The following is a 24,675-nucleotide window of genomic DNA, read 5'->3' on the forward strand; positions in this document are numbered from 1 at the left end:
CATCAAACTTTATTACAATATACATACATTTAACCAAAACAATAATGGCAAATTTGACAAATATTACTGCTGTTATAATGATTTGTAAAAATAAAACGTCCAAAAAATGATGTTTAGGTCTAGCTTAGTGATGTAACCAAGAAAGCTACTTAAATTTGTATTTCTCTTTTGTATCATATCAAGTTCATACATCATAGACAAATGGCTACAAATAGAAAACTAAAGATTATTTTTGTTGCTTATTAAGTTGCATGATTATACAGTCAAGTGATTTGATAGGCTATGTTGATGATTGTGTTATATTTGCTTGCATCTGAAATGACTGGGCTGGTTAAATCTTCTTGCGGGCAGTGAAAGCTTTTGTAGTCAGATGTGTAGGTGTAGTAGTTGCAAAAATTTGGTAAGCTCTGATTTAATCTGTCTTGTACTTAATGGCCATTATGACTGGAAATTAAAAAAAAAAAAAAATTAAGGGTGGTCTCTAACTTTTGCACACAAGCAACACAAACATCCTCATCCATATAAATACTTACACACCCACACCTTCAGTTATTACCCCATACAGGCTGTACTATATTCACACACACAAACACACAGGCAGAGGTAAAAATTAACCCCCCTCCTCGTTCACATTCACTGCCAGTGTTTTAGTGGGAACCATCCCCACTCTTGATTTCCTTTTATATTTGTGCGGCATAAATAAATACATCAGGATGGTTTAGTAATGCGTACAGCAAGGCCGCAGCCCCACAAATCAGCGTCAGCGCCGGCTTCCTCCATCACTCAGCCGCCCCATGCTTTACAACACAATTACTCGCTGCCTGACACAAATGAGCTGGGCCTAGCAACCTGCAGCAAGCTAATTACAGCCAGCCACGGCCCGCCCCACCATTAAAACAATCACAGCGTTTTACACCAGCCACTGCTGCCACCAGCTACCACCCACTGCCCAGGGAGCCTCTCACACACACACACACACACATATGCACACCACTAGCGGAGAAGTACATCCAATTCACATTCAATCAGATCTTATGCTGCCTTCAAGTGGTCTCAGTTTTATTAGAGAAACAAGTTTCCCACTGAGGTGCAGCAGTCGGATGATCCACTCAAGTACATGAAAATGTTAATTTGGATAGCCCACTGTAGATGCCTTATAGATTCTCACTATGCCATCAACTTGCATCCAACTAAATATCTATTACATTTGCTTAATTTTTCCTTGTCCTAAACTCAATACTTAAACTCTTACCTTAACCTCAAACCAAAGCCTGTTCCTAACCCAAACCCTGGTCCTAAACCTAACCTTGGTGCTACCAGTAACCCCAGTCCTGATCTCATAGAGTTTCTCCAGATAGTTTCTCCAGATAGTTTGCTCAAATTTTGAATATCTGCTGGTGAACACTTACTTAGTGCAAAGTTATCAAATAATACCAAACAATGGTAAATTACTGGTAATAGTAAAGGAATCTCAAATCATGTACAATGAGCTGACTTTTTACTTTTGCTATATTTGTGCTAAAATCAGTCATAAAATATGTTTAAATCAATAGATGCCAGCTAATTGCTTGTTAACCCCTTTTCACAATAGCAATAAAATATAAATTCACTTTGTTTTGTAGGTCTTTCTCTTCAACAAAGCATTTTTTCTTCAGTAGCATTGATGGAATATGTATATAATTTACAAAAACAGAAGTAAACAGAATTTTCATCTTTGCAGGTGAGCAAGCAAGTCAATATTTATAAAAGTGTTTTATTGTGTTTGAATGCTATTTTTTGTTGTGGCAGTTGCACACGATTGTTTGACGTCAAGAAAGCTGTGGTGCTGTAAGTTTTATCTCAGCATGGCCACTTTGGTGTCTTTCTAGAGAGGTAGCAATTGTTTTAACAGCAGGACATTATACTCTTTAACTCCTCATTGCTTGCTAGCAGCCCAACACAGTCACATTTCAAACACACAGAGCTAACAGTGTCCCAGTTACAGGGGCAAGTAAAGTACACAACCATCTCACACCCTGCATGTTTTTTGTTTATGTTTTGTTGTTCTGACATGGATCACATGAACGCAAAAAGTTACATTACAAAATTGCTAAACTAAAGGAAGAACTGACAACTATCAGTTACTACTTTATTTTAAACCACCTTTTGATTCAAAGTGTTGACAGGTGCTTTTAACAAAAATTTGGAAAATATATATTTTTTTAATTCAACTTGCTTTTCATACCAGGAATACACTTGAATAAATATGCATTAGGAAATAAGTGTTGTTTACTTTTGTAAGAATGTTTCTTACACTGTTAGAAATTAAGGTTCTGTGCAGCTACATTTTTTGTTCATCAAGGTATAAACAATGTAAATGTTCCCTCAAAGGTACAACAGTGGTTTCAAGGTTCAATTATGTGCCTTAAATAAGTTTTTCCAGGTGAAAAGTACGTATTTGTACTTCTTTATAACCTAATGTTTTAAAATAGAACAATAAAATAAAAAGTCTGGAGACAAGACGGGGTGTGTGGAGTCAATACAACTTACAAAATATAATTTTAATGGATTATGGTACAATTTTGTTCCCTGACTAAAGGTACTGGGATGTACCCTTGAGGGTACCACCCCAGTGACAAGAGGGGTCCTGCCCTGGTGACAGTTTCATACCTTTATTTTTCTGAGAATGTATTTCACTGAAAAATAACAGTGAGTGTGGTGGTATTCATGCTTATTGTAGTTGTACAATAGCATACGATCTATTGTTTGCCTTTCAGTTTGGGCCAATATAAAATTTTCCTTTGGAAATCTTAAAATCATTAGCACAGCAAAGAGAAACAGGGCGGTGTCCTTCCACCCCCGGGGGGCGCCCTGGTGCAGTTCCTGCATTGCTTAGGTTTGGGTGGGGCTCAGCAAGCTTCATTAATTAACATTATTGCTGCCGGGGGCTACAGAATGAAGATCAAGACTACGTACCATCCGTTCCACAAGTGTAGAGAAAAAAAAAAAAACAGTGATAAAAAAGACAGACCTTGTTTCTCCTCCTCTGAAGTCCTTTGTGGAACAAAAAGTGCAATCATAGCGGATATTCTGGGCTCCTAATTACCAAATGTTTACAGTGCACCTCCCCTCTCTCCACCCTCCGGCTTCCACACACACACGAACCTGAGACTTTTACAAAGTGATAAAGAAAAAAGAGAGAAAGCGAAGCAAAAAAAAATAAAAAATTGTCAGGCATTTTGCTTTTGTCCTGAGAGCCCAAAGACACAGCATGGAGCAGAACAACAGTGGCTGACTCAGAAAGACTCTGCAGTCACTGCACAGCCAATAGGCTTACACTTTTACATAGAATCCTTTGGTTGGAAAAGTCCTGCTCAGCCAAAGAGAGCTGGACTTTTGGTTCATCTCCTAGTTGCTAAATGAGTGAACACTGATACAGTAGAGTAATACCGATGGATCTGTTTTAAAACAAATGCTTGGTGGCAACAAATCTTATTATCACAAGTTTCCACTCTGCCTAAAATGTAGTCAATAAATGTTTGGTATCTGATGTGCTTCTTTAGTTTCACTCTAAAGCTTTGAGGCTAATGTAAACATACGACAAGGCATGTAAACATATGAATTAGCATTGTTTGTACTGCATGCCTATATCATTGCACTTGCCTCAAAACATGTTAAGTTGTTAAATAATATCAAATAGATTTGCCACTGATACAAAACTTAAGCATAATTCAGTTATTGAGATGTGAACAAAGTCATTCAGTGTGTTTGTTGTAAAATGCTCTGTTCTAGAGAAATGTATCAACTCTCGTATCTTTACAGTGGTGGTGATAGGAACCAGGGGTCACAATGTCTATAACACAGATATAACCATTTTATTTACAATGGAAAACAGTGCTAAATCTGAAAAAAAAAATTGATTTGGGTACTATTTTGCCTCAGAACACCCTCCACGTACCTCTAGGCCATTATTGTTTATACAACACAGATTTTAGGCCAAAAACTTAAGAAACAAAAATAACCTGTAAAAAAACATACAATACATTTATGCGAGGGAGCTTATAGAGGCATTAAACTCCTTAGATGTTTGGTTTCTATCACCACCACTGTGAACAATTCTGGCTCTGTAAGTTTCTTCACAATGCCCCATTTCACATTAAACCATTCTGAGTTACTATGTTTACTTCTTTATGCTAATTGTACAGAGAAATGTGAAAAATCAGTGGAATTCCCCTTTAAAGCCCAAGTTGTGTCTGTACTTTGTCAATTTTTGTGTAAATTTGTGTAATTGTGTGTTTTTAATCAAGTATTTGATTTACTGCATTGGGATCTTATAAAGCAACAGTGTACAAAATGCAATCAGACTACATGACATCATTCTTAATATAAATTATGGGATAATTTACAGTAAAATACCAGTTCTGATTTGTTTGTTGTGCGCTCACTTTATGAAGACTTTATATCTCTTAATAGAAAACAGTGATTCAGCTCAAGGGACTATTTTATGTATTCCTTTTTTTTCCATGTATGATGTTTTTATTGATATTTGCCCCATGGCCATTTTCCAACCTCTGTTTATGCTTTAAATTATAATGTATAATTTTGCAGTATTTTTAGATTTTAACTATATGCGTCACCATGCCTTTAAGACTGACATATCGCTGTCGGAACAAAACCTTCTTATCTCCCTGTTTTTCAGTTTTTGACATAATTTGAAAATATCTGTTGTCCTTTACATTGTGTGTTCTTTTCATGATGAATGGAGCAAGAGAAATGGCCCAAAATTACTTGGACAAAACATCTGGTTCCATTGACTTACATTAAAAGTGAAGTATGTTTTTTCCTTCTCCTGTAAAGTTATCATTTTGGAGATACGAGGTTTTGTTCAGACAGCAGCAATGTGCTAATATACTCAATGTCCCAATTGGCTGCTGCGTATTGCATCTCAATTAAAAAGTAGTCTTGGTTGAAACACAAAACTTCATCATGAATGGGTGGGGCTAAACTGCTTTCGATTGAATAGGTGAATATAACTAAATGTGATGGATTTTAAGTCATCACAAAACCAATTCCTGTTTTTGCAGCTTAAATTTCATATATGGCTCGTATACACTGTGAAATGAACAATGTGTTAGTAAGCCAAACTCTTTTATTTTACAATCACAAAGAAAATGTTTGTTTTTCAGTGATACAGGCCCTTTAGCAGTTTAGGAAGCAGGCGATTACTTTTGTACATCTAAACCCGTGTAATACGTTCGATCTGCCATTTTGAGACAGCCTCCTAACCAGGTCTAAATAAATGATCTGATGCTGCAGCACCCTGTCAGCGAGAGGCCTGCTTCTCCAGCCAGGTTTTCCACTTCAAAAGCCAGCTTAGGAAGGGAAACTCCTAAATGCTTCCACATTTGTATTTGTGTTTGCATGACATGCGTTTGAAAGCTATTTGCTTGCTCTGCGCGACCATATCAGACAAACGAAGCCGGCTGTGTTAAAGTGGGGCCCAGCAGAGAATTGGGTCTTGTGCCGTTTCCTCTTTAAGAGATAATAAAAAGAACCACCTCTCCCAGAGTTTTTTTTTTTCTGAAAAGAAGGAAAAAGAGCGACAGAAATATTTCTTTCATGCCCCCTTTTGTGTGTGATGGTGTATTAAAGCCATATTTTGTGTCATCGCTGACAGATATATGGCACGCTTTAAACAATATGAACTATGTGTTAAGAAATAAATTGCTTACACCACTGGAATTCTTACAGGAACACTTCAATCCAGACCCTCAAACCCTTTATATAATTATTTCTGCCACGTTTTCTCCAGTGCAAGCAGACATAGCCACTGATTGCAATAAAACACTCCAGCACTGGAGCGAAGACTGCTGAGGATGACAGTTATCAAAGCGGACGTTGATCTAACCTTTAAGCTGAGGCGACTGCAAAATTGTAAAATCAGCTCTTAGTCTTCACAACGAGTGGCTTTTTTGTTAAACAATTATGTTCTGTCTTTTTAATCATGTTTGGTGGATCTTATGCTTACACTAAGTATAACTGCTTCTGTTATGGCCTGTGGTAAACACAGTGCTCCAAACTCTGAATGTCACTGGATCCTCTGAATTAGGATGTTGTTAAAGAGTCAAAATACAAATGTTGCTGCTTTGAACTGACATCATAAGACTGACAACCTCACCAAAACATGCCATGCAAACCAGCAAATTGGGCCGAATGGGGTACTTGCTTTGGTAGTAATTGATGACACTTTGTTTAGCTGGTGTTGATATAGAATAAAGTTGAAGTGCAATATTTTATTAAAGGGGCATTCTGGAGTAAAACTAGCATTGAATGTATTATTTGTTGTTGCTTTGCAGTAATTTGTTGAGCAGCACTGCATTATTCAGCATCATCATGAATTCACAATTTTGTTTCCCTTTTGTGTTTTTATCGATCCAGCATAAAGTACACAAATTTCTCACACAACCTCTGTGATAAAGAAAACCTGATTACTAGCATAGCAAATTGATGTAGCGGCTCATAAATATAGGCTTGATATTTGGCTTCGTAGCAGTAATTTGAGCTCTCTAGCTTCCTTCTGCATTAGCGAGCAGTTGTAAAACACAGCCTGTCCTCAAAGTGCTTGTAGTTTTTCAAAGGTTCCTCCTACCTTCAAGATCCATCATCAGAAGGGGGGATTTCTGGTCTTTAAACTAGCCAGTCCCACTTTAGAGACGCCTGCAGCAGGAGGTCAAGAGGCATGTTTACAACAGATGTAGAGATGGTTACATTTTAGTTACATTTTCCATTTTGGACAGATTGTCCCTTTAAACATACTTTGTGACATCATTTCCATGCACAGGAGTGGTAGCTCCCTTGTTGCATGGATGTAGCAATATTCATACTACCTAATGACCTTGTGATACAGGGAATTCAGTAATACACAGAGGAAAAATGTATGTAGGACAAAGCGCATCAGATTTGGAACCTTTTGTGAGTGATGAAAAGTGATGATTTTTTGAAAACACCATTCATTTTTCCCATAGAGAAAAACAGCTTAGACCTGGAGTTGCTTTAATGGGCATAACGCCAACCACAGAATGATGCACAGTTTCAGAGCCCTTTTGTGTGGACCAACAGTGGTTCAAGATGACTTGGAATAAAATCATTTTAAGTTAACATTAAAGTTCGGACATTGTTTCCTTCTTCTGTAAAGTTTCTGACATATTAATTGTTTTCATGACAGCAATTAAATTCACCTTTTTGGTGGTTTTGTGGCAACATTTTAAGTGCACATTCATTACTGCACACACTAAATGAGGCATATCTGAGCACTGCTGGAGAGGTAGTGCTCTCTCTCGGCAATCTCAATCTCCATCACATCCTCTCTCTCTCTCTCTCTCTGTCTCTCTCTCTCTCTCGTGCAAAGTTCTGCATGCCATTTTGCTGTTAATGTGTCTTGCAAATAAATCAGAGTAACGAGAGAAGGACGAGCAGCTAACCCTGCAGACACACACAGTCATTACTCTGCTGAGAGAGGAAGAGACGTGACACTTCCTTTCCCTCCAACCTCTCTCACTCTTATACACGCACATACACACATAAACAGATGCACACATACGCGGGTTTGTTTTTATACAGTGTAGCAGTGCGGGGTCAAACATACAGTCCAATGCAAAACTTTGAACACCCCTGGTCAAATGACTTGTTTTGTTGATTTTCTAAGTGAAAGTAAGTTTGTGCATCCTTAGAACACACTTAAGTGTTTCTCTGCAAGATTTAGCACAATGTCTATTTATTTGCTGAATTTAACATAATATAACATAAATAAAAAAAAAATAAAACATAATATAAATTGTGCCATATCCACCTCAGATTTCACCAGGGGTTCCCAATGTGTAATGTGCACTAACTTGCCCCCAGTTGACAGTTCAATTGTTTGGAATGATATATTATTGGTTTTAATTAATCAATAATAACTTGCACAGTAGATTGAAATACTGTAAGTTGAACATTATAGGCCAAATAGTTTAAGAATGTTGTTTAGCATTATGTTGAAATTAGCAGGGGCGTCCCTGAAAAAGACTTCATCTAGAATGCAGCATATCGCTGTTGTCGGGACAAAACCTCATATCTCTAAAATGATAACTTTACAGGAGAAGGAAAAAACATACTTCACTTTTAATGTAAGTCAATGGAACCAGACTTTTTTAATTTTTGGCCACTTCTTTTTGTTCATTCATCATGAAATTTGCACACAACTTAAAGGGCAATGGGTAATATCCAATTATGTAGAAAACTGAAAAATGGACATGCAAGGTTTTGTTCCAACAGCAGCAATATGTTGCTCCCAAATGTGTATATCTTGAGGTGTTGATGTTGCCCTGTAGTTACCCCTGCAACGAACACACTAATACTCTCCTATACTGTAGATGACAGATGCTGGCTTTTGATCTTTATGCTGGTACCAATCTGAATGGCCTGGAGAACATGACATTCATTATTTCTATAAACAATCTTAAAGGTTGACTCATCAGATCACAGTACACATTCCCACAGTGTATTAGTCCTGTTGAGCTTGAGCCCAGAGAAGCTGGTGCCATTAATGGACATTGTTGACATACGGCTTCTGCTGTGCACAGTACATTTTTAACTTGCATTTGTGGAAGCAACGACAAACTGTATTTATTGAGAATGGTTTGTCAAAGTATCCTCAAGCCCATGTGATCATCTCTATCATAGAAGCATGCCAGATTTTAATGCAGTGCACCTGAAGTATTGAGATAATGAAGTTTGTGGGCATCAATTTGAATGAGTGCATATTTACAAAAAAAACATTGAAGTTGAACATTAAATATCTTGTCTTTGTACTGGTTTGACTTAAATACAGGTCAAGGTGGTCCTATAAATCACTGCTTTCTCTCTTTATTTGCATGTCACAAGCTGTTCCGTTCTTTTTGGTATTGAGCTTTGCATAAATAATAACAATTTTAAGCATGACCCTAAATCTAACTGTGCTTTTAACCTCAGATACCAAAAAGAAATGTTTTTACCTTTTTTTAGTTTTAAAAAATGAAACCAAAATAAGTCAGGATTGTAGCTTAACCATGTTTTTCACACACAGACCAGAATACTCACACACATAGACTCCATCCTTCCCCCAGTGCATGATTGAAAGCTTCCTGTCTTTGCTGCAGTCCAGCTCTAGCTGCTGACCCTCCCTCTTCTCCACAGCTCATCCATATTCATATGCTCATCACAAGAAATGATTGACATTTACATCAGCCAATTACTGGCGCAGTCACCCATCCTGTTATCACTCACACACCTGGATGTACACACTGTAGGTGTGATTAAACAGTGGTGGTCTGTGGCCTTGCTTAAGTGACTTGGTCTCATAGCAACCTGCTCTGTTTCCCCTTAAACAGGAAGCCACAGGCAGAGTGCTGTTGTTTTGCACTGCTTCAGTCATTACTCCTCATTGACCGGATGATGGATACGGCACTGCAGCATGACAGCAGCCAGTGAGGGGATCCAAAAGCTCCAGGGGAAAAGGCGGATTAGCCTGGCAGGGTCCTGCTACCCTCATGCCCACAGAGAAGGTCCTGGGGTGGAGGAAGGGTGGAGATGCCTGATGATAGGCTGACAGGCAAGCTTGCCACCCAAACGGAAGAAAAAATATCATAACAAAACCTCGTATGTCCAAAATATAATGGACCAAAAGTAATCGCCCAAAATTACTTTGACAAAAAGTCTGGTTACCTGGACATACATTAAAAGTAAAGTAGGTTTTTTTCCTTCTCCTGTAAAGTTACCATTTTGGAGATATGAGGTTTTGTTCCAACAGTGATATAATAACAAAAATATGTAGATCTATGTAATGATGTAGGAGTAACCTTAAACCTGACCCTAAACTTAACCAAGTAACCAAAAACCAATCAAGCATGTAACTGTTATAAATAAATAAATTGTATTCAACATTTGGCTCAAAAAATTTAATCAAAAAGGTACCACTTCTATTTGTCCATTTATCATGAAATGTTTACACAATGTATTCAAAAATATTGAAAGACAAAGCTGTGTTTAAGTTGTACATATTCACTGTAAAAACAAGCGAGCAACAAATAAAAATCTCCAAAATGGGAACTTTACAGCAGAAGGCAAAAACATTCTTTACAGTTAATTTAAGATAAAGGGATCAATTTTCGAGCATTTCTGTTGGCCCATTCCATCATGACATTTTCACACAATGTAAAGGACAGAGAGTGTGCTCAAATGATGTAAAAAAAAACAAAACAAAAGATACTTTGTTTTTGGAATGATTTGGAATGATTTTTTTTTATTTATGTGGAAATTATATACACATTTAAATCAAACTAATTCAGTTTATTACTATTACCACCAGTACAGAGATTACTATACTATGAGTACAAAGAATGTCTATCCACACAGACCCACTGTAGGAGGAAGAGGTAGAAGGTTGAAAGAAGAGCAGAAGAGGGACATGCTAGTCGACTGTGACATGCTCTCTCACTCCAGGCCCCCAGCTCTGCCTTTCAAAGTGTGCCAAACTTTTGAAGAGACTCTCTCTCTCTCGGTTTTTTTCTCTTTCTCAGTTTATAAATCACCTCCAGCCTGCGCTCACTACACCCACACACACCCCTCCACATGGCTCCACACATCTTGGCACATCCCCTTCTTTCTGACAGTCAAATCAAACCAATGTGAGTGATGGAGACCAGAGCATGTGTGTGTCTATGTGTGTGTGTGTGTGTGTGTGTGTGTGTGTGTGTGTGTGTGTATGTGTGTGTGTGTGTGTGAGGAATAACAATCAAAGGAATGAGAGAATACAGGTGTTTGGGTTTACGAGACAAGCTCAGTTGCCCGGGTCTTTGACAGCTGTTGATGTTATCAGAGACACTTGGCTGTTATTGGCTGTGGGTTTGAAAGGCAGGGAAGGGGGGGATAGTAACTGAGAGAGAGAAAAAAAGAGAGACAGAGAGAGAGAGAGAGAGAGAGAGAGAGAGAGAGAGAGAGAGAGAGAGAGTCAGAAAGAAAAGGAAGAAATGGGAAAATATAGAAAAGATAAAAGGAAAGACAGAGAGATCAAGAAAGAGAGAGAGATGGAAATGAAAGAAAATGATAGAAAAAAGAAGCAGACAAAAGAGAAAGAAAGAAAAAGAGAGAGTGAGAGAGATAAAGAGAGGAAGAGAGAGACAAAGAAAGAAAGGAAGAGAGTGAGTGGAAGGAGAGGGAAAAAGAAAGAAAGAAGGAGAAAGAGTGGAAAAAAGAAAGCAAGAGTGCAAGAGGGAAAGAGATAAAGAGATAGATAGATAGAAAGAGAGAGAGAGAGAGAGAGAGAGAGAGAGATAGAGAGAAAGATAGAGAGAGTGAGTGGAGGGGGTCCGGAGGGCCGCTCCCTCTGAAACATCCCCATGGCTGATAACATTTGGCTGAACTTTCGGATGTGAACCTCCCTTCTGACTCTCGTGCACTCAAAACCGATCGGAAAGAGAGAATGAGAGAGAGAGAGAGAGTGAGGGAGAGAGAGAGGGAGAGAGATGAGAGCAGAGAAAGACAAGTAAAACATTATTGACTGGAGTGTTTCGCGTCTATTAGGAAGAAGAACAGAGAAGGGGGCCGGGCAAGGGGGGTCGCGGGCGAGCGTCTCCCAAAGCTGACAGGCTTCAAGCTAATCAGGAGGAAATGAAGGCAGCCCAGTAACCCTGCAGCTGAAGGAACAGGCAGCGATCTTCCAGAGGTCGCCACAGAAACACACCAAAACAACACCGAGTGGCAGCTATTAGCTGCCATTTCAACAGCCTGCACTACATTCACTTCCAACTTTTCATCTTCACTTTGAAAGATCAGACGTCAGGCCAAACCAAGACATTTCCTGCGTCTCAAATTGAGCACTTCCCTAGTGTACTAGTCACTTTAGCGTGCTGTTAACCCACTGAGCCCCAGACTCATTATTCACTTGTTGATCTTAAATTTTATCTACTTAGTTATTTAGTAACTACTATGAAGCATGTAATTTAGGTAGTTATGAGAGTGAAGAACTCAAATATTGGTCCACTTTAGAGCTGAAATGGTAATAATGGTGGGCAAACCTCAGGGCTTCTGTTTTCATTGTTAGTTCATTGGGGTCTGAGGGCATCTCAATTGTTGCATATCTTCTTAAATTCGCCTTACATATAACATGATACCCATTTGTTTCATATAAAGATGCTCCGTTATCTTCATTGCTGCTTTCTAAAACTGCTGCAGCAACTTCAGCAGCTGTAAACTTTTTACACGCCACTTCACGTGTCTCTGATGTTGATTAAATGAAGAAAGAAGAGTTTCCGACATGATGAGTCACTCCTTAGTGATTTCCTGAATCTCCATTGGTCAGTTTCAGGCAAAATGTAGATGGATGCACTAATCCACCTATTACACACAGTGAGAGAGAGATGACAGGTATCTGAACCCCTCTTCATAGCCTCATAACTCCAAATTTTGCGTCATGTAGGATCTTGCAATAGAATTGAAAATGTGACTCTACAGGTTCAGGAAATGTTTGTAACTGTATTTCTATGCTGTACTGTTACAAAGATAGAGAAACATATATAGAAACATTGAATTCGATGCACGGGCATGTTCATTGGCCCCAGTAGGTTTAATTCTGCTTATTTCATTGTTTAGGTTTGGTTAGACATTCAAAACGGATTTATTGTTTTTTTCCCACCTAGTTGTCTATCATTGGCTTTAGACCTTTTTTTATGTAATTGCTTGGTATATGCCCGATGCCTGAGGCTAGCCATTGTCTGTATGTTTATTCAATAGGCCACTTTTCTTCTACAGAGACAGATATGAAGTTACTTGCCAACAGGCAGTTATTTAAGGCCCTTTAAGAGTAGCACCTACAGTTTGGTAGGCATGGCCTTCTTGTAACCTGCCGTAAGTTGATGTTACTGGCAAAAATCTGCTCAGCAGGGAAGTTTTAAAGCATATATCACCGAATCAAGGTTAAAACAGCCACAAAGCATTTTACTTTAGAGGGTGCACTTTATCAAAAAATATGAATACCATGGCATTTGTTTTAAGGTGTGAATATGAAGCAAACAACAGCTGTTCTTTTATTCATAAGCTCGGGTTGTTAGATTCGTGTGCGGACACCCTTTTCCTGTTGACATATAGTATAATTGCTGGACGCATATAACATGCATCATGAACGGTGCAGTGCCAGCCTTTCTCACCGCATATTCTGTTGCGGTTGGCTGTAATCCCTGCACGCTTACCAGCCAGATAGCAGCATCCAGAGCTCAGAGAGAAGCGAGCAGGACACAAAACCAGGCAACGCTACGCAGGGAGGCTGTGGGATTTCCCTCTAAAACTATTTTCCCTTTTTCTATACTGATAAAAACACTGACCCCGACAGAGATTAGTCAAGAAAATCGGGGGGAGGTATGATATGCATAATCCTTTTTTTATTCAATTTTTTTCTCCTTTCTCTTCCTTTTCTTCCCTGCTGAATGTTAATTTGCTCTGTGCTAGTGCTCACCATGGATAATCTGGATGGAAATGGATCTGCTTCATCCCAACTTCGCACAGGAAGGTGTCAGAACTGCACTGAAATACAATAAATAAATAAAGAAAGAAGAGGAATTAAAGCACATCTTGAATCCTGCCTCTATTTTTATTCTCAAAATAGTAATTTCGAGCTGGTGATGGATACTAATGGCTGAAATTATATTTGCTAATAATTCATGTGCTGTGCACTCTGATGAGCTTCATCCTGGGCCTCTCTTCTGATTCATCTGTACAGACCACATATGAATTCCATGTTCAAAAAAACCAAGCCTTTCCTCTGGGAACACGTTCAATACTACCTGCTTATTATAAGTGACATATTCCAACTCTAGAGCTGTGAAAGTTTATACATAAGTCACTTAATGGAAGTTTCCCTGAATCAGATGCTTCGTCGCGTGCTTATTTCTTAATTAGCACTCTGTTTCATATCGCCATATTTATGCCTTTTGCTTTTAATGTGCTTTATGTTCCACCTAGGCAATTTTGCCTCACTGTTAACAGAAACACAGATCAAAGTTTGCTCCCTCCACTTGGAATGAGAGAGGATGGGAGGTATGCAGGCGGTCATTAAAGAAAAGAGCAATACGTGTTGTTTCCCGCTCGCTTTTTCTTTCCTAATGCACTGGAAGACAAATTACATCCCCCAGGTTTCTCTTGTTATTCCACAATTACGCCAGGTACATGGCTTTGCTTCATAAAGGGCCCAATTGCTCAGTGTCTTTACCTTAGCATGCACCAAAGTCAAGCCCATAAAGGTGTAGACCGTGAAGATGTAGTAGCTTTAATACAGCACTGAAAGATCAAAGACACAAACATTGAAAGTGTGTGTCGAAATTTAAAACTGTATCACGTATCTCTTAAAAGCATCTCTCATTTGCTGTCTTTTGTGGAAACCTAGAAATTTCAAATAATTGAAACAGTAACTTATTGTCAGGAGTAAAAAATGACTGCAAATTTATAATAACTAAGAATTGCAAGATATTTATTGTAATTAACACATTAATACAGGACTCATACTGTAATATTTGGTTTGCATTACTGACTTTGTACAGTATTTTTAAATACACTTCAAAACTACCTATATACATATGTCAATATTACATATTGACAGCAGTATATTATTGTAATCAACAATATCACAGACACATATTAGGAAATGTACAGGTAAAAAACCAGAAGAGTTAAAAGAGCAGTTTTAAGATTTATGTTATATTGCATGTTAAAAACTTTTTTAACTGAAGCTTAAAACATCCAAACTCCAAAAACATCCAAAAAAGTTTTACAAAAATACAAGCAGCTATTCTTTCAAAAGCTAACAAGCACCTCTCAGTTAGGCTTTAGGTTAAATATTTATTAAATAATTAATTAAAACATTAACATGTTTATGCTAGAGCTGTATAGTATTATACTCAGTTGGTAAGCGAATATACACTATCATTAGCATGGCACTTACATAGCTAGAGTTTCATAGCTAGCTGTGCATAACATTATCATAGAGGTGGCAATCAGGTGCTTACACAGAAAAAAAATGCTTATGATGTGAAAATTTCTGCATTAAATCTCCCTATCAAAAATATATATATATATTAACTCACTTAAAAATCTCAGTGTAGGTACAGGTTGAGCTAGGTAAGCTAGCATGCATTAGATAGCTAGCTAGCTTTAGCCTGCTAGTCTAATGTAAAATAATTTTATCACAAGTTTAGGTATTTTTCTTGGTTTACAGATATTTATGCAGCCCAACTTTTTAACACTTAAATACTGGAAAACTGAACAAAAAATTGAATTGTGGTGAAGATAACAGTCCTTTGCTGCTTCAGAAAATGTGCCTAATTTACAGTAAAGCTGATTATATGGTATGTTGTAATGCATTTTTACAGTATTGTTACAATAATATTATTTTAGCAGTACAGTGTCATGCAATAATCTGTTTGTACTGTAAATGTTTCCACAGAATTCAACACATGATGCTGTAAAAAACTCACATCACTTAAATTGATTATGCAACAGAAATGCATGTATTTTTATAACCGTTTAAACTCTTTTATAAGATGACTTTTGTTTCAATCTTTTCTTTTTAAATGAAGTTGTTAAAACAGTGATACAGTTTTTTTCTGGGCCAAACTAATCTGTGTAGTATATAATAAGATGCTTGCAGAATCAAGACACATTTATCATATAAAATCAAAAATTGTGATAAATCTTAACTCTGAAACTGCTTTACACCTCTAACAGACAGCAATTCTTTCATGTGCATGTATACTTTCCTACCCTGTTTTGCTTGGAATTATTTATCTGTCCAGTCCATATGGGTTTCTGTGGCTTCCAGGTTTAAGTGATAAGGAAATAAAGGTGATCCAATCCATTTATCTCATGAAGGCTTTGATCCAATAGAGGCTGAACTATGCTCCCATCTCTCCACATACCTAATCCAACATAGCCTTGCCCTGAAACCCTCAAACCAGTGAGAGCGAGACAAAGAGAGAGACGGTAAGAGAGAGGTCTAATCATAAATGGAGGCTAAGCAGTGCAGAATCTGCTCCTCTAATCATGCTGGCTCTTCCTCGTCCCCACGGTTTTGGCTACAAGACGGAGATTAATTTCAGCCTTGCCCGCAGAATAAGCGTCTGCTAGGCACCAGGGCAGTGGAGGAAACAGGTTAGCACAGAGTGGAAATGGTTCTAGATATCATGCTGAAAGCAGAGGGTAAAAATACATGACGTCATGTTGACTGATGCTCATCTTCTCGTTCGGTGTATAGGCTGAATGAAGCAGACTTATCAACAAGTGGTTCCAATCACACCCCATCCATGACGGTGCACAGCTGCGGGCGAATTGACGACGGTGACGGACTGTGTTCCACTGACAGACCATAAAGCTGCAGACCTGGAGTTTCAGCCCCAAAGAGAATCATCTGCAGGTTTTTGGACTCAAAGTAACGGTCAGCTGAGCATAAAGAGAGAGTGTTTGAAGATGGACACTTCTAACTTATATTTCAGTGCTGACAGTAACAGGAGAAGATGAATGCATGAAATAAAAAAGTACGTTTGTGGGTGTGTTCTGTACAGGGCTTGGGGTTTTAGCTAGCTAAAAAATAAAGTTTCATGAATGCGTTCTTCAAAATTCTGGTTTTGTTCTGTTTTTTAAATAAACAGTTTCTTTTTTATCTTCTTACAAATCAAGAAAAGAAATAAGTACAAAAATTATTTGTGATACCAACAAACTTCAAATTCATGTTAAACTGGAAATGCTGAGCTATGGTGACACTATTCTGAGTGGTCCTTTTCAGATGAAATAAACACCCTACAGACTCTCAGTAATGTATCAGCAACATGTCAGAGTTGTAGCAGCAGTGAATACATTCAATAGATCATCAAGAGACTTTTAATTAAATGCAGAAATAAAATTTGCTTATGATCTGCTGTGTTCAGTTATTTTTCATTTTATTTGGTGTCCAAATTCATATCTGTAGATAATTAACCTGAAAGGTCACTGAACATGTAACAGGTTTAATCCAGACCATCTCAAGATCTTCAACAAGCTGTTATAGACACCATTCTGCAACTGGAGTTTAACTGGATTAGGGTTTGGTTAAGGTTACTGTAAGGATTAGGCTCAGGGTGAGGGTTAGGGTTAGGTTTTGGGTTGAGGTTAAGGTTAGGGTTAGGATTAGACCAGGGTTTGGGTTAGATTTTGGTTAACGTTGGGTAAGGTTAAGTTTTGCTTATTAAGTCTACTTCATGTAACATCAACAAACATCTACTTAATGTAAGTAATGTATCAACAGTACATCTTCAAGACATTGACCTAATCTATATATATATATATATATATATCTATCTATCTATCTATCTATATATATATATATATATATATATATATATATATATATATATATATATACATACACTACACATGTATTTGTAACTTCTTACATTAGAACTATGGCAACTCAAAGAACCATTTGCATGTTTAAATGGACATTTACATGGTTGAATGCTTCTTTAAAAGGGTCTTCTGTGTGAAAGAGAACCTGTTGGATATGGCTATTTCAAGAACTTTATAAAAATGGTTCAACATAGAACTAAAAAGCGTTCTACCATCTATTGTATATAATCCTGTCTGCTAGAAATGAACCTACATAACTCACCCTTAAAATGTAAAAGCTGCTTAAGCTACACTGTGAAAAAGGGGTTGTTGAAGGGTTCTTTAGTAAAGGCAATGGTTGTATATAAAATAGGGACAACTAAAAGAACCATTTGAATGCGTAACTCATTCTTTGTGTGGTTAAATGGTTCTTCTCTATGACGGAAAACCTGTTAGATATGATCTTTGAAATAAACATTTGTCTACACAGCATCCAACACGGTTTTGCTGTTGTTATAAACCTTAGAACTTGTATTTGATACTATTGAGAATGCTTTTTGTTAAGAACTCAAGCATTAAATTTTCAGTGTTTAACGTTCTACCACCTTCCAGATTCAAATAGAATCCGTGAATATGTGAATGCACAAATGTGCTCATGTCTATTTATTTTATACAGTTAACAGAGGGAACAAAAAGAAGAAGTGCTTCTCTACATTTCAGCAAACACTACTTCTCAGTTTCGTGAAAACTTTCTGCCGAGCATCTTTTCCACCTGACTTCACGAGCGGAAAGCAGAGCGGGCCCCACGAACAGAATTAGAATGAGGTCTGAAATGTACTGCATCTGCAGAAATTAATTATGCACTTTATGATTTTAATAATAAGTAACGAAAGGAAAGAAGAGCAGGGTTGGTGGTGGGGGGAGGTAAAAGGGGGAAAAAAAACTGGTTCCGCCTTTTATCATTGAGCCCTTTCCAAATTTAGAAGTGCTGTATGGATAAGCTTCCCTTTGCTTTGAGGTAAAGAGGCTCTTTGACTTGAAAAGAGAGGGGGAACAGAGGCAAGAGTAGCAGGGAAATAAAAAAGCGTGCGTAAGGCCCCCCCACTCTGGGCTCGCTTTTGTAATTAGCAATGGCTAGCTCAGCAATTTTTAACGAAACATTTCCGAAGCCCTCTCCCTCTTCTTCTTCTTCTTCTTCTCAGTGTGTGATTGGAAACAACACGGCCCCTGTAACAAACACCCTAACCAAGCATTCACACACAGTGTGTGTGGGATAGTGTGTGTGAGTGTGTGTGTGTGTGTGTGTCTTGCTTCTTAAACAGCCCGCTAATCACACAAATTATTGCATCTAATTACTGCTCGGGCTCTAATTAATTCCTCCAGTATCACATCATTTAGTGCGCATTCACACCACAGCACCTGTTTTCGGCGAATCCGCGCCGTTAATTTGCTTATAAAACAAATAGCATTTGCATAAAATGTTTAATGAAGGGTTTAGCCGTTTGGCTAGGCTCTCCTGTCCCGCTGCTGCACTGCGTTGGAGGGGTCAGAGAGATAGAGACGTGCTCTAATCCCACTACAGAACAATGCTCTCCATTGTTGCGGCTAGTCGCCCCCATCTTTCCCCGATACGTATTAATAAAACGAGAACACTCACCACTAATTAATACGAGCATGCGCTGCTAATTACTCTGCTGTACAACAAGCCGCTTGTTGAACCCTTTCATGAAAAATAAAAAAAATAGGGTGTCAGTTTGCGTTGCAAGGCCGCTGTTGCAGTGCACAGGGAAGGCTAAAGCTAAAGGAGTACAGATATGGATAATAACACAAACAGTATCAGATGGAGTCAGCTCATATTTTGTGGTCACCTTCTAGGGCACTGGTCAGGTTATTTATTGGTTTGCTAGCCACAGGCCTACCATACAGTCTTTAAAGGGTGACAAAAGGGCTATTTGCTCAAAGCCATAGAAGAACCACTTTTGGTTCCCCAAAGAACCTTTCAATGTATAGTTACTTGAAAAACCATTTTTGTTAATGAGATGTGTGAGTTTAACGAACATTTTTAAAGTTTAAGAATCCTCTACATATCTTACAGGTTCTAGGAAGAACCTTTAGATTGATAAAGAGCATTTTCTATTGTCTGAGGTTCTTTAAATCGTTGAAAGGTTCTTCATACTCACAAGAAACAAAAATAAATAAACAAAAAAACAATGCTTTTACTCTTAAAAATAAGGTTCCTGAATGGTTCTGGACTTGGATGTATGTGTTAAGAAGAGCTTTCAATTGATGTCTTTTCATTACGTGGAAGTTCTTTAAACTTCTAAAATGTTCTTCCCACTCTCATACCTCATCTACAAGCAGCGTTCCTTAAAGAACCATCCACTAAAACGTTCTTTACAGAAACAAAAGCAGTTTTTCTATGGCATGAGATCTTTTTGGCCTAATTATTTTTAAGCTTGCTTAAAGTAGAGTCTTATTAAAAAGGGGTTTCTTAAGGGTTCTTTCTCTAAAGGGAACATATATGTATATATCTTATCCTGAATACTTGAATGTGTGGTTAAATAGTTCTTCTCTGTGATGGAGATTCACATCCATTGCATTTGGTTCTTGTAAGAATCCAAAATAGTTATATAAAGCAGTGGTTCTCAAACTAGAGATTGTTTTTTTTGTTCAGTCCCAGTTCATAGGGATAAAAGTATGTAACATATAGCTGTCCCTGCAGATCACTTTGAGAACCACTGCTACAGTTTATAGCACTAAAAAGTTTGAATTGGTATTACATAGAACCCTTTTTTGCTAAGAGTGCAGGTATATAAGCAGAGATTATACTGTCCATGTTGAACGTTCTACTACTACCCTCCAGATTCTAATTTAATCCCTGAATATGTGTGTGTGTGCAAACGTGCTCAGGTTATTTCATAAACATACATTTATACAACAAGAACAACAGATAAGATGCATTTGGACATAATTGGATGTAACATTGGTATATAACTTTCACAGTATATAGGAAGCTTTTTAAACTGTAGGTTCTTCACACTTGCATTTCTCATATACAAAAATGGTTCTTCAAAGTGTTTTCCACTGAAAGGAACCAAAAGTGGTTATTATATAGCAGAGTCTTTCAATTCTTTTCCAGTGCACTTTGGTGACTTCCCTGCTGAAAAAGACCTGCTAAACCTCGCAATTAATAGATGACTTTGACCAGGTGTGGTTAAGCAACGAAATCTCCAAACTGTGCTGACAGAACCAGAACTAAAGAACCCCATTCTAGGACATCACACCATTTTTATTTTTGGAGTATGTTAGGGTTGAAAACCATGCAACAGCTGGCAATACACACATAGCATAAAACTGTGGTGTGAGGAGCCCTGAAGGAGCATGAATCTTTGCAAACTTTCACACCTTCAATGGCACGGCCCTTAGAGAGCCGAATGCAAAACTGTTTTTCATGAAAGCACTTCATGAGTTCATTTTCAAGAGTTTCAAATAGTGTGAAAATGCGGTATACACATGTAGCATTAGCGCTGTGCTTCACAAGCACATGGGCAGCTGTAGAGTTGCTCTCTAAAAGAGCTCTTTAGATCACTGGAGATATGCCATTATATCCACTGTTTCTTTGGACACTCTTCCCCCTACTGGTGTGATACCATAATTATACAGTGAGCTCTCCCGGTGTTTATCCACAACTGTACAGTATGTCATATACAATGTTGAGTTTATGTCAAAATGCACTCTATTAATGATTATTGATTACCTCATTAGTGAAATGAAGTGGCCGAATTTCACCTAATCCATTCTAAATCATTTACATTTACAGCATTTAGAAGGTGCTCTTATTCAGAGCTGCTTAAAAAAAGGTTTTGTTGTTCGTTCAGAGAATGTATCAAGTACAAATAGGTCCAAACTACTTCTGAGCTAGGATGATTCCAAACAAAGTCAGTGCTGATAAATAAATTCAAACAGTATTGACATTACATGAGTACAAAACAAGACATTTCAATAAGTTATGTTTATGTGAGATCATGTTCTCTATTACATTCAAAAACAGCCCAAACATCAAAGCTTAGCATGAGTCATGATTTTAGATCTATTTTTCTTACGGTAAAATCTGTACTGTACATATTACCAACTAGATTCAAAGAGAAAAATGAAGATGAATCCCAGAGTAAGTATGTATAAATAATTACAGTTCAGTTGTAAATTGTTTGCTGACTATATCTTTGCTATTAAAAAAATACTTTTGTTTTGTTTTTTCTTATTTTATATTGTTATATATCATTGGAATGAAGCAACTGTCCTTAACAATGTTTATACATTTCATGATGAATGGACCAAACCTTCTTGGAATCAAATCTCTTCACGCTTATATCCGTTAAAATTTAGGAATATTTTTACTCTAATTTTTGTTTCTTTTTTTATATGTAATAATTTTATTTAGAGATATATTATGTATGTAGATATGTTATCTTATGACTTGAATATAGGCATCAGGAGCACTTCAACACAGCTAAATTTACTATGTGTGTGTGTGTGTGTGTGTGTGAGAGAGAGAGAGAGAGAGAGAGAGAGAACAGAAAATTTCTCTCTGTGTGTCTCACTTTTTGTCTTTCTGGCCATTCTCTCTCTCTCTCTCTCTCTCTCTCTCTCTCTCTCTCTCCCTCTCTCTCTCTCTCTCTCTCTCCCCTTCTCTCTTTTAATCTTTCACTCTGTCTCTATGTTTCCTTATCTCTCCTCTCTCTTTCTGTCTGTCTGTCTCTCTCTCTCTCTCTCTTGCACACACACACACACACACACACACACACACACACACACACACACACAATCACACATACACACACACCCACAAAACCCAGATTCTTTCTCAGCTCTGCTTTACACAAGTTAAACAGGTCAGCATAAACAGAGTGTAAAACACTGCTGGGGTCTCTCTCTCTCTCTCTCTCTCTCTCTCTCTCTCTCTCTCTCTCTCTCTCTCTCTCTCTTTCTCATCCCTCAGTGTGAAGAAAAGACTGATTTCTATCAGTTTATCTGAGCGGACTCTACCTCGGTCCTTCTACATTTTAGCCCAAAGCAAACACAGATAAAGCCGTCTGGTGTTTTACAGTAACAGAGTAAACAGTGTATGTGGAGAAGCCTCTCCTTTAACCACAGCTCTGTGCTGTAAAGTGGCCCGAGCAAGATTAGCAGTAGGTGCTGATTTTTTGACGTCCGTCATTAAGAATTAATCACCCTTAATAATTCATGTGGGCTTCCAAAAGTTGAACATTAATTTTTGATCCTCTCCATCCCGCTCCATTATTTGCATGAAATCAAATGAAAGTGTCACTGTAATGTGGTGACGTCAGTGCAGGGGAGAATGGACTGGAACTGGAGTGGATTAGAGTGGGCATTAGGTATTTCTGTGTGTTTTCTATTTGTGCGTATGCGTGTGCTCGTCAATTTGAGCAATTCAGTCTTCTTCAAAAACAAAATGGAGAAAATGTATTTAACGATTGTAACTCACTCAATAGTTTTGTTGGATTTCTCTATATTTGACAGGATTCTGCCGTCCCACCAACTTTCAGTTTTTGACAGAATTTGAATATGTCTGTTTCCCTTTACATTGTTTGTAAATTTCATAAAGAATTGACCAAAGGAAATGGCCCAAAATGACTTGGAAAAAAGTCTGGTTCCATTGAATGACAGTGGAAGTATAGTAAGTCTTTTCCTTCTCCTGTAAAGTTACCATTTTGGAAATACAAGTATTTGTGGCAACAGCAGTGATATTATGTCCCTGTCATAGTGCTGAATACCCCAATTTGACCCCAATACCCCAATTACATACATGAATACCCCAATTGTCACCAGCGACCTTTGCATGTGTATGTTTATGAGTGTATTAGAAAGAGAGAGAGAAAATTCCACATGTAGTTTTTTAATTGCATTTAGCAAATTCTGTACACAGACATACAGCAGCTCAACTTAATGGAAAAGTGTGAAAGTATAATTTATCATTTTTTAATTTGCCAATCAGTCATTTATAAAATATTGAGAATGCTCTTCTTTCTTCAGTACTGTTGATGAATATACTGTATATGTAATATGTACTGTACATGACTTACAAAGCTGGATGCAAACAGGATTTTCATATTTGTTAGTGAGCAAGCAAATCAACATTTACTTAAATGTAAACAATTTTTGCTTAAATGCTATTTTTGTGGCAATTGTACACAGACGTTCAATATGAAGAAAGCTGCAGTTATGCTGTTAGAGAGTCCCAGCTCCTCTTTCACCCCTCATTGCTCATTAGCAGCTCATTACAGAGTCACAACTTTTCATACACTGAGAGACAAGAGGGGTCTAATTAATCTGATAACAGAGTTATGGAAAAATATACAAATTACTGCATTCCAATTGAAGAAAGGTCACTAGGCAGCTTGCAAAAAGAGGTTACAGCATACAGTTGAAAAACACTGATTGGTGGTAAAATATTTGTGATAAAATTTAAAATATTAGTGATGCAATTCAGTACATGGTATCAAATGATTGTCAAGATATTTAATTTTGCATTAACTAAGCTTCCTAAGTGCTGCTGCTCTATGCTCAAAGAATGTTTTACAAACCTGACATAGCTTATTATAAATAGACTCTTTTGTTCTGTTTTCTTCTCTTAAAACGTCACACAGTATTATAAACATTGACCAGGCAGATGTCATATTTTCTAGAGGGAAAACATACTATTTATTTGATTTCTATGCATTTTTATGTATTAAACAATATGTAGCAACATGCAGATAACATAAGCAGTAAACTTTTGATAAACTTTTTTTTAGCACTGATAAAACTAAAATTCAGTACCATAGTGCAACATCAATACCAGTCCAGCCGATATATCGCCCAGCTCTCGTACACATGCACATTATTAAAAACCTGCCCACTTATTTTCTGTTTGCCCTCAGAAACACACACACATACACACACACTCTCTCCATCCCTGAGCTAAATAATTACCCCACTTCCCAGAGCGATTGCTCATTCTGGCCGTAAAGTGAACGCTATAGGCCGTCCCCCCTCTGCCTCTCATTAGAACCCTCCCATCCGCCACAGCCGTCCTGTGTGAGAAATTATCAATTAAAACCCCTGCATCATTTGCATAGAAGGAAGAGGAGATTTATGGGCTGGCGAGGGTTAGGTGGGGGGACGGCTGTAGGAAGGAGTGCACAGCTACAGCTGCATGTCCCCCCGCGCAATCCGGCACCGCTCAGATTGTTTGTGACCAACCTTAAATCCTGC

This window comes from Colossoma macropomum, unplaced genomic scaffold, assembly GCF_904425465.1.
Source record: "Colossoma macropomum unplaced genomic scaffold, Colossoma_macropomum, whole genome shotgun sequence".
Lineage (NCBI taxonomy): Eukaryota > Metazoa > Chordata > Actinopteri > Characiformes > Serrasalmidae > Colossoma > Colossoma macropomum.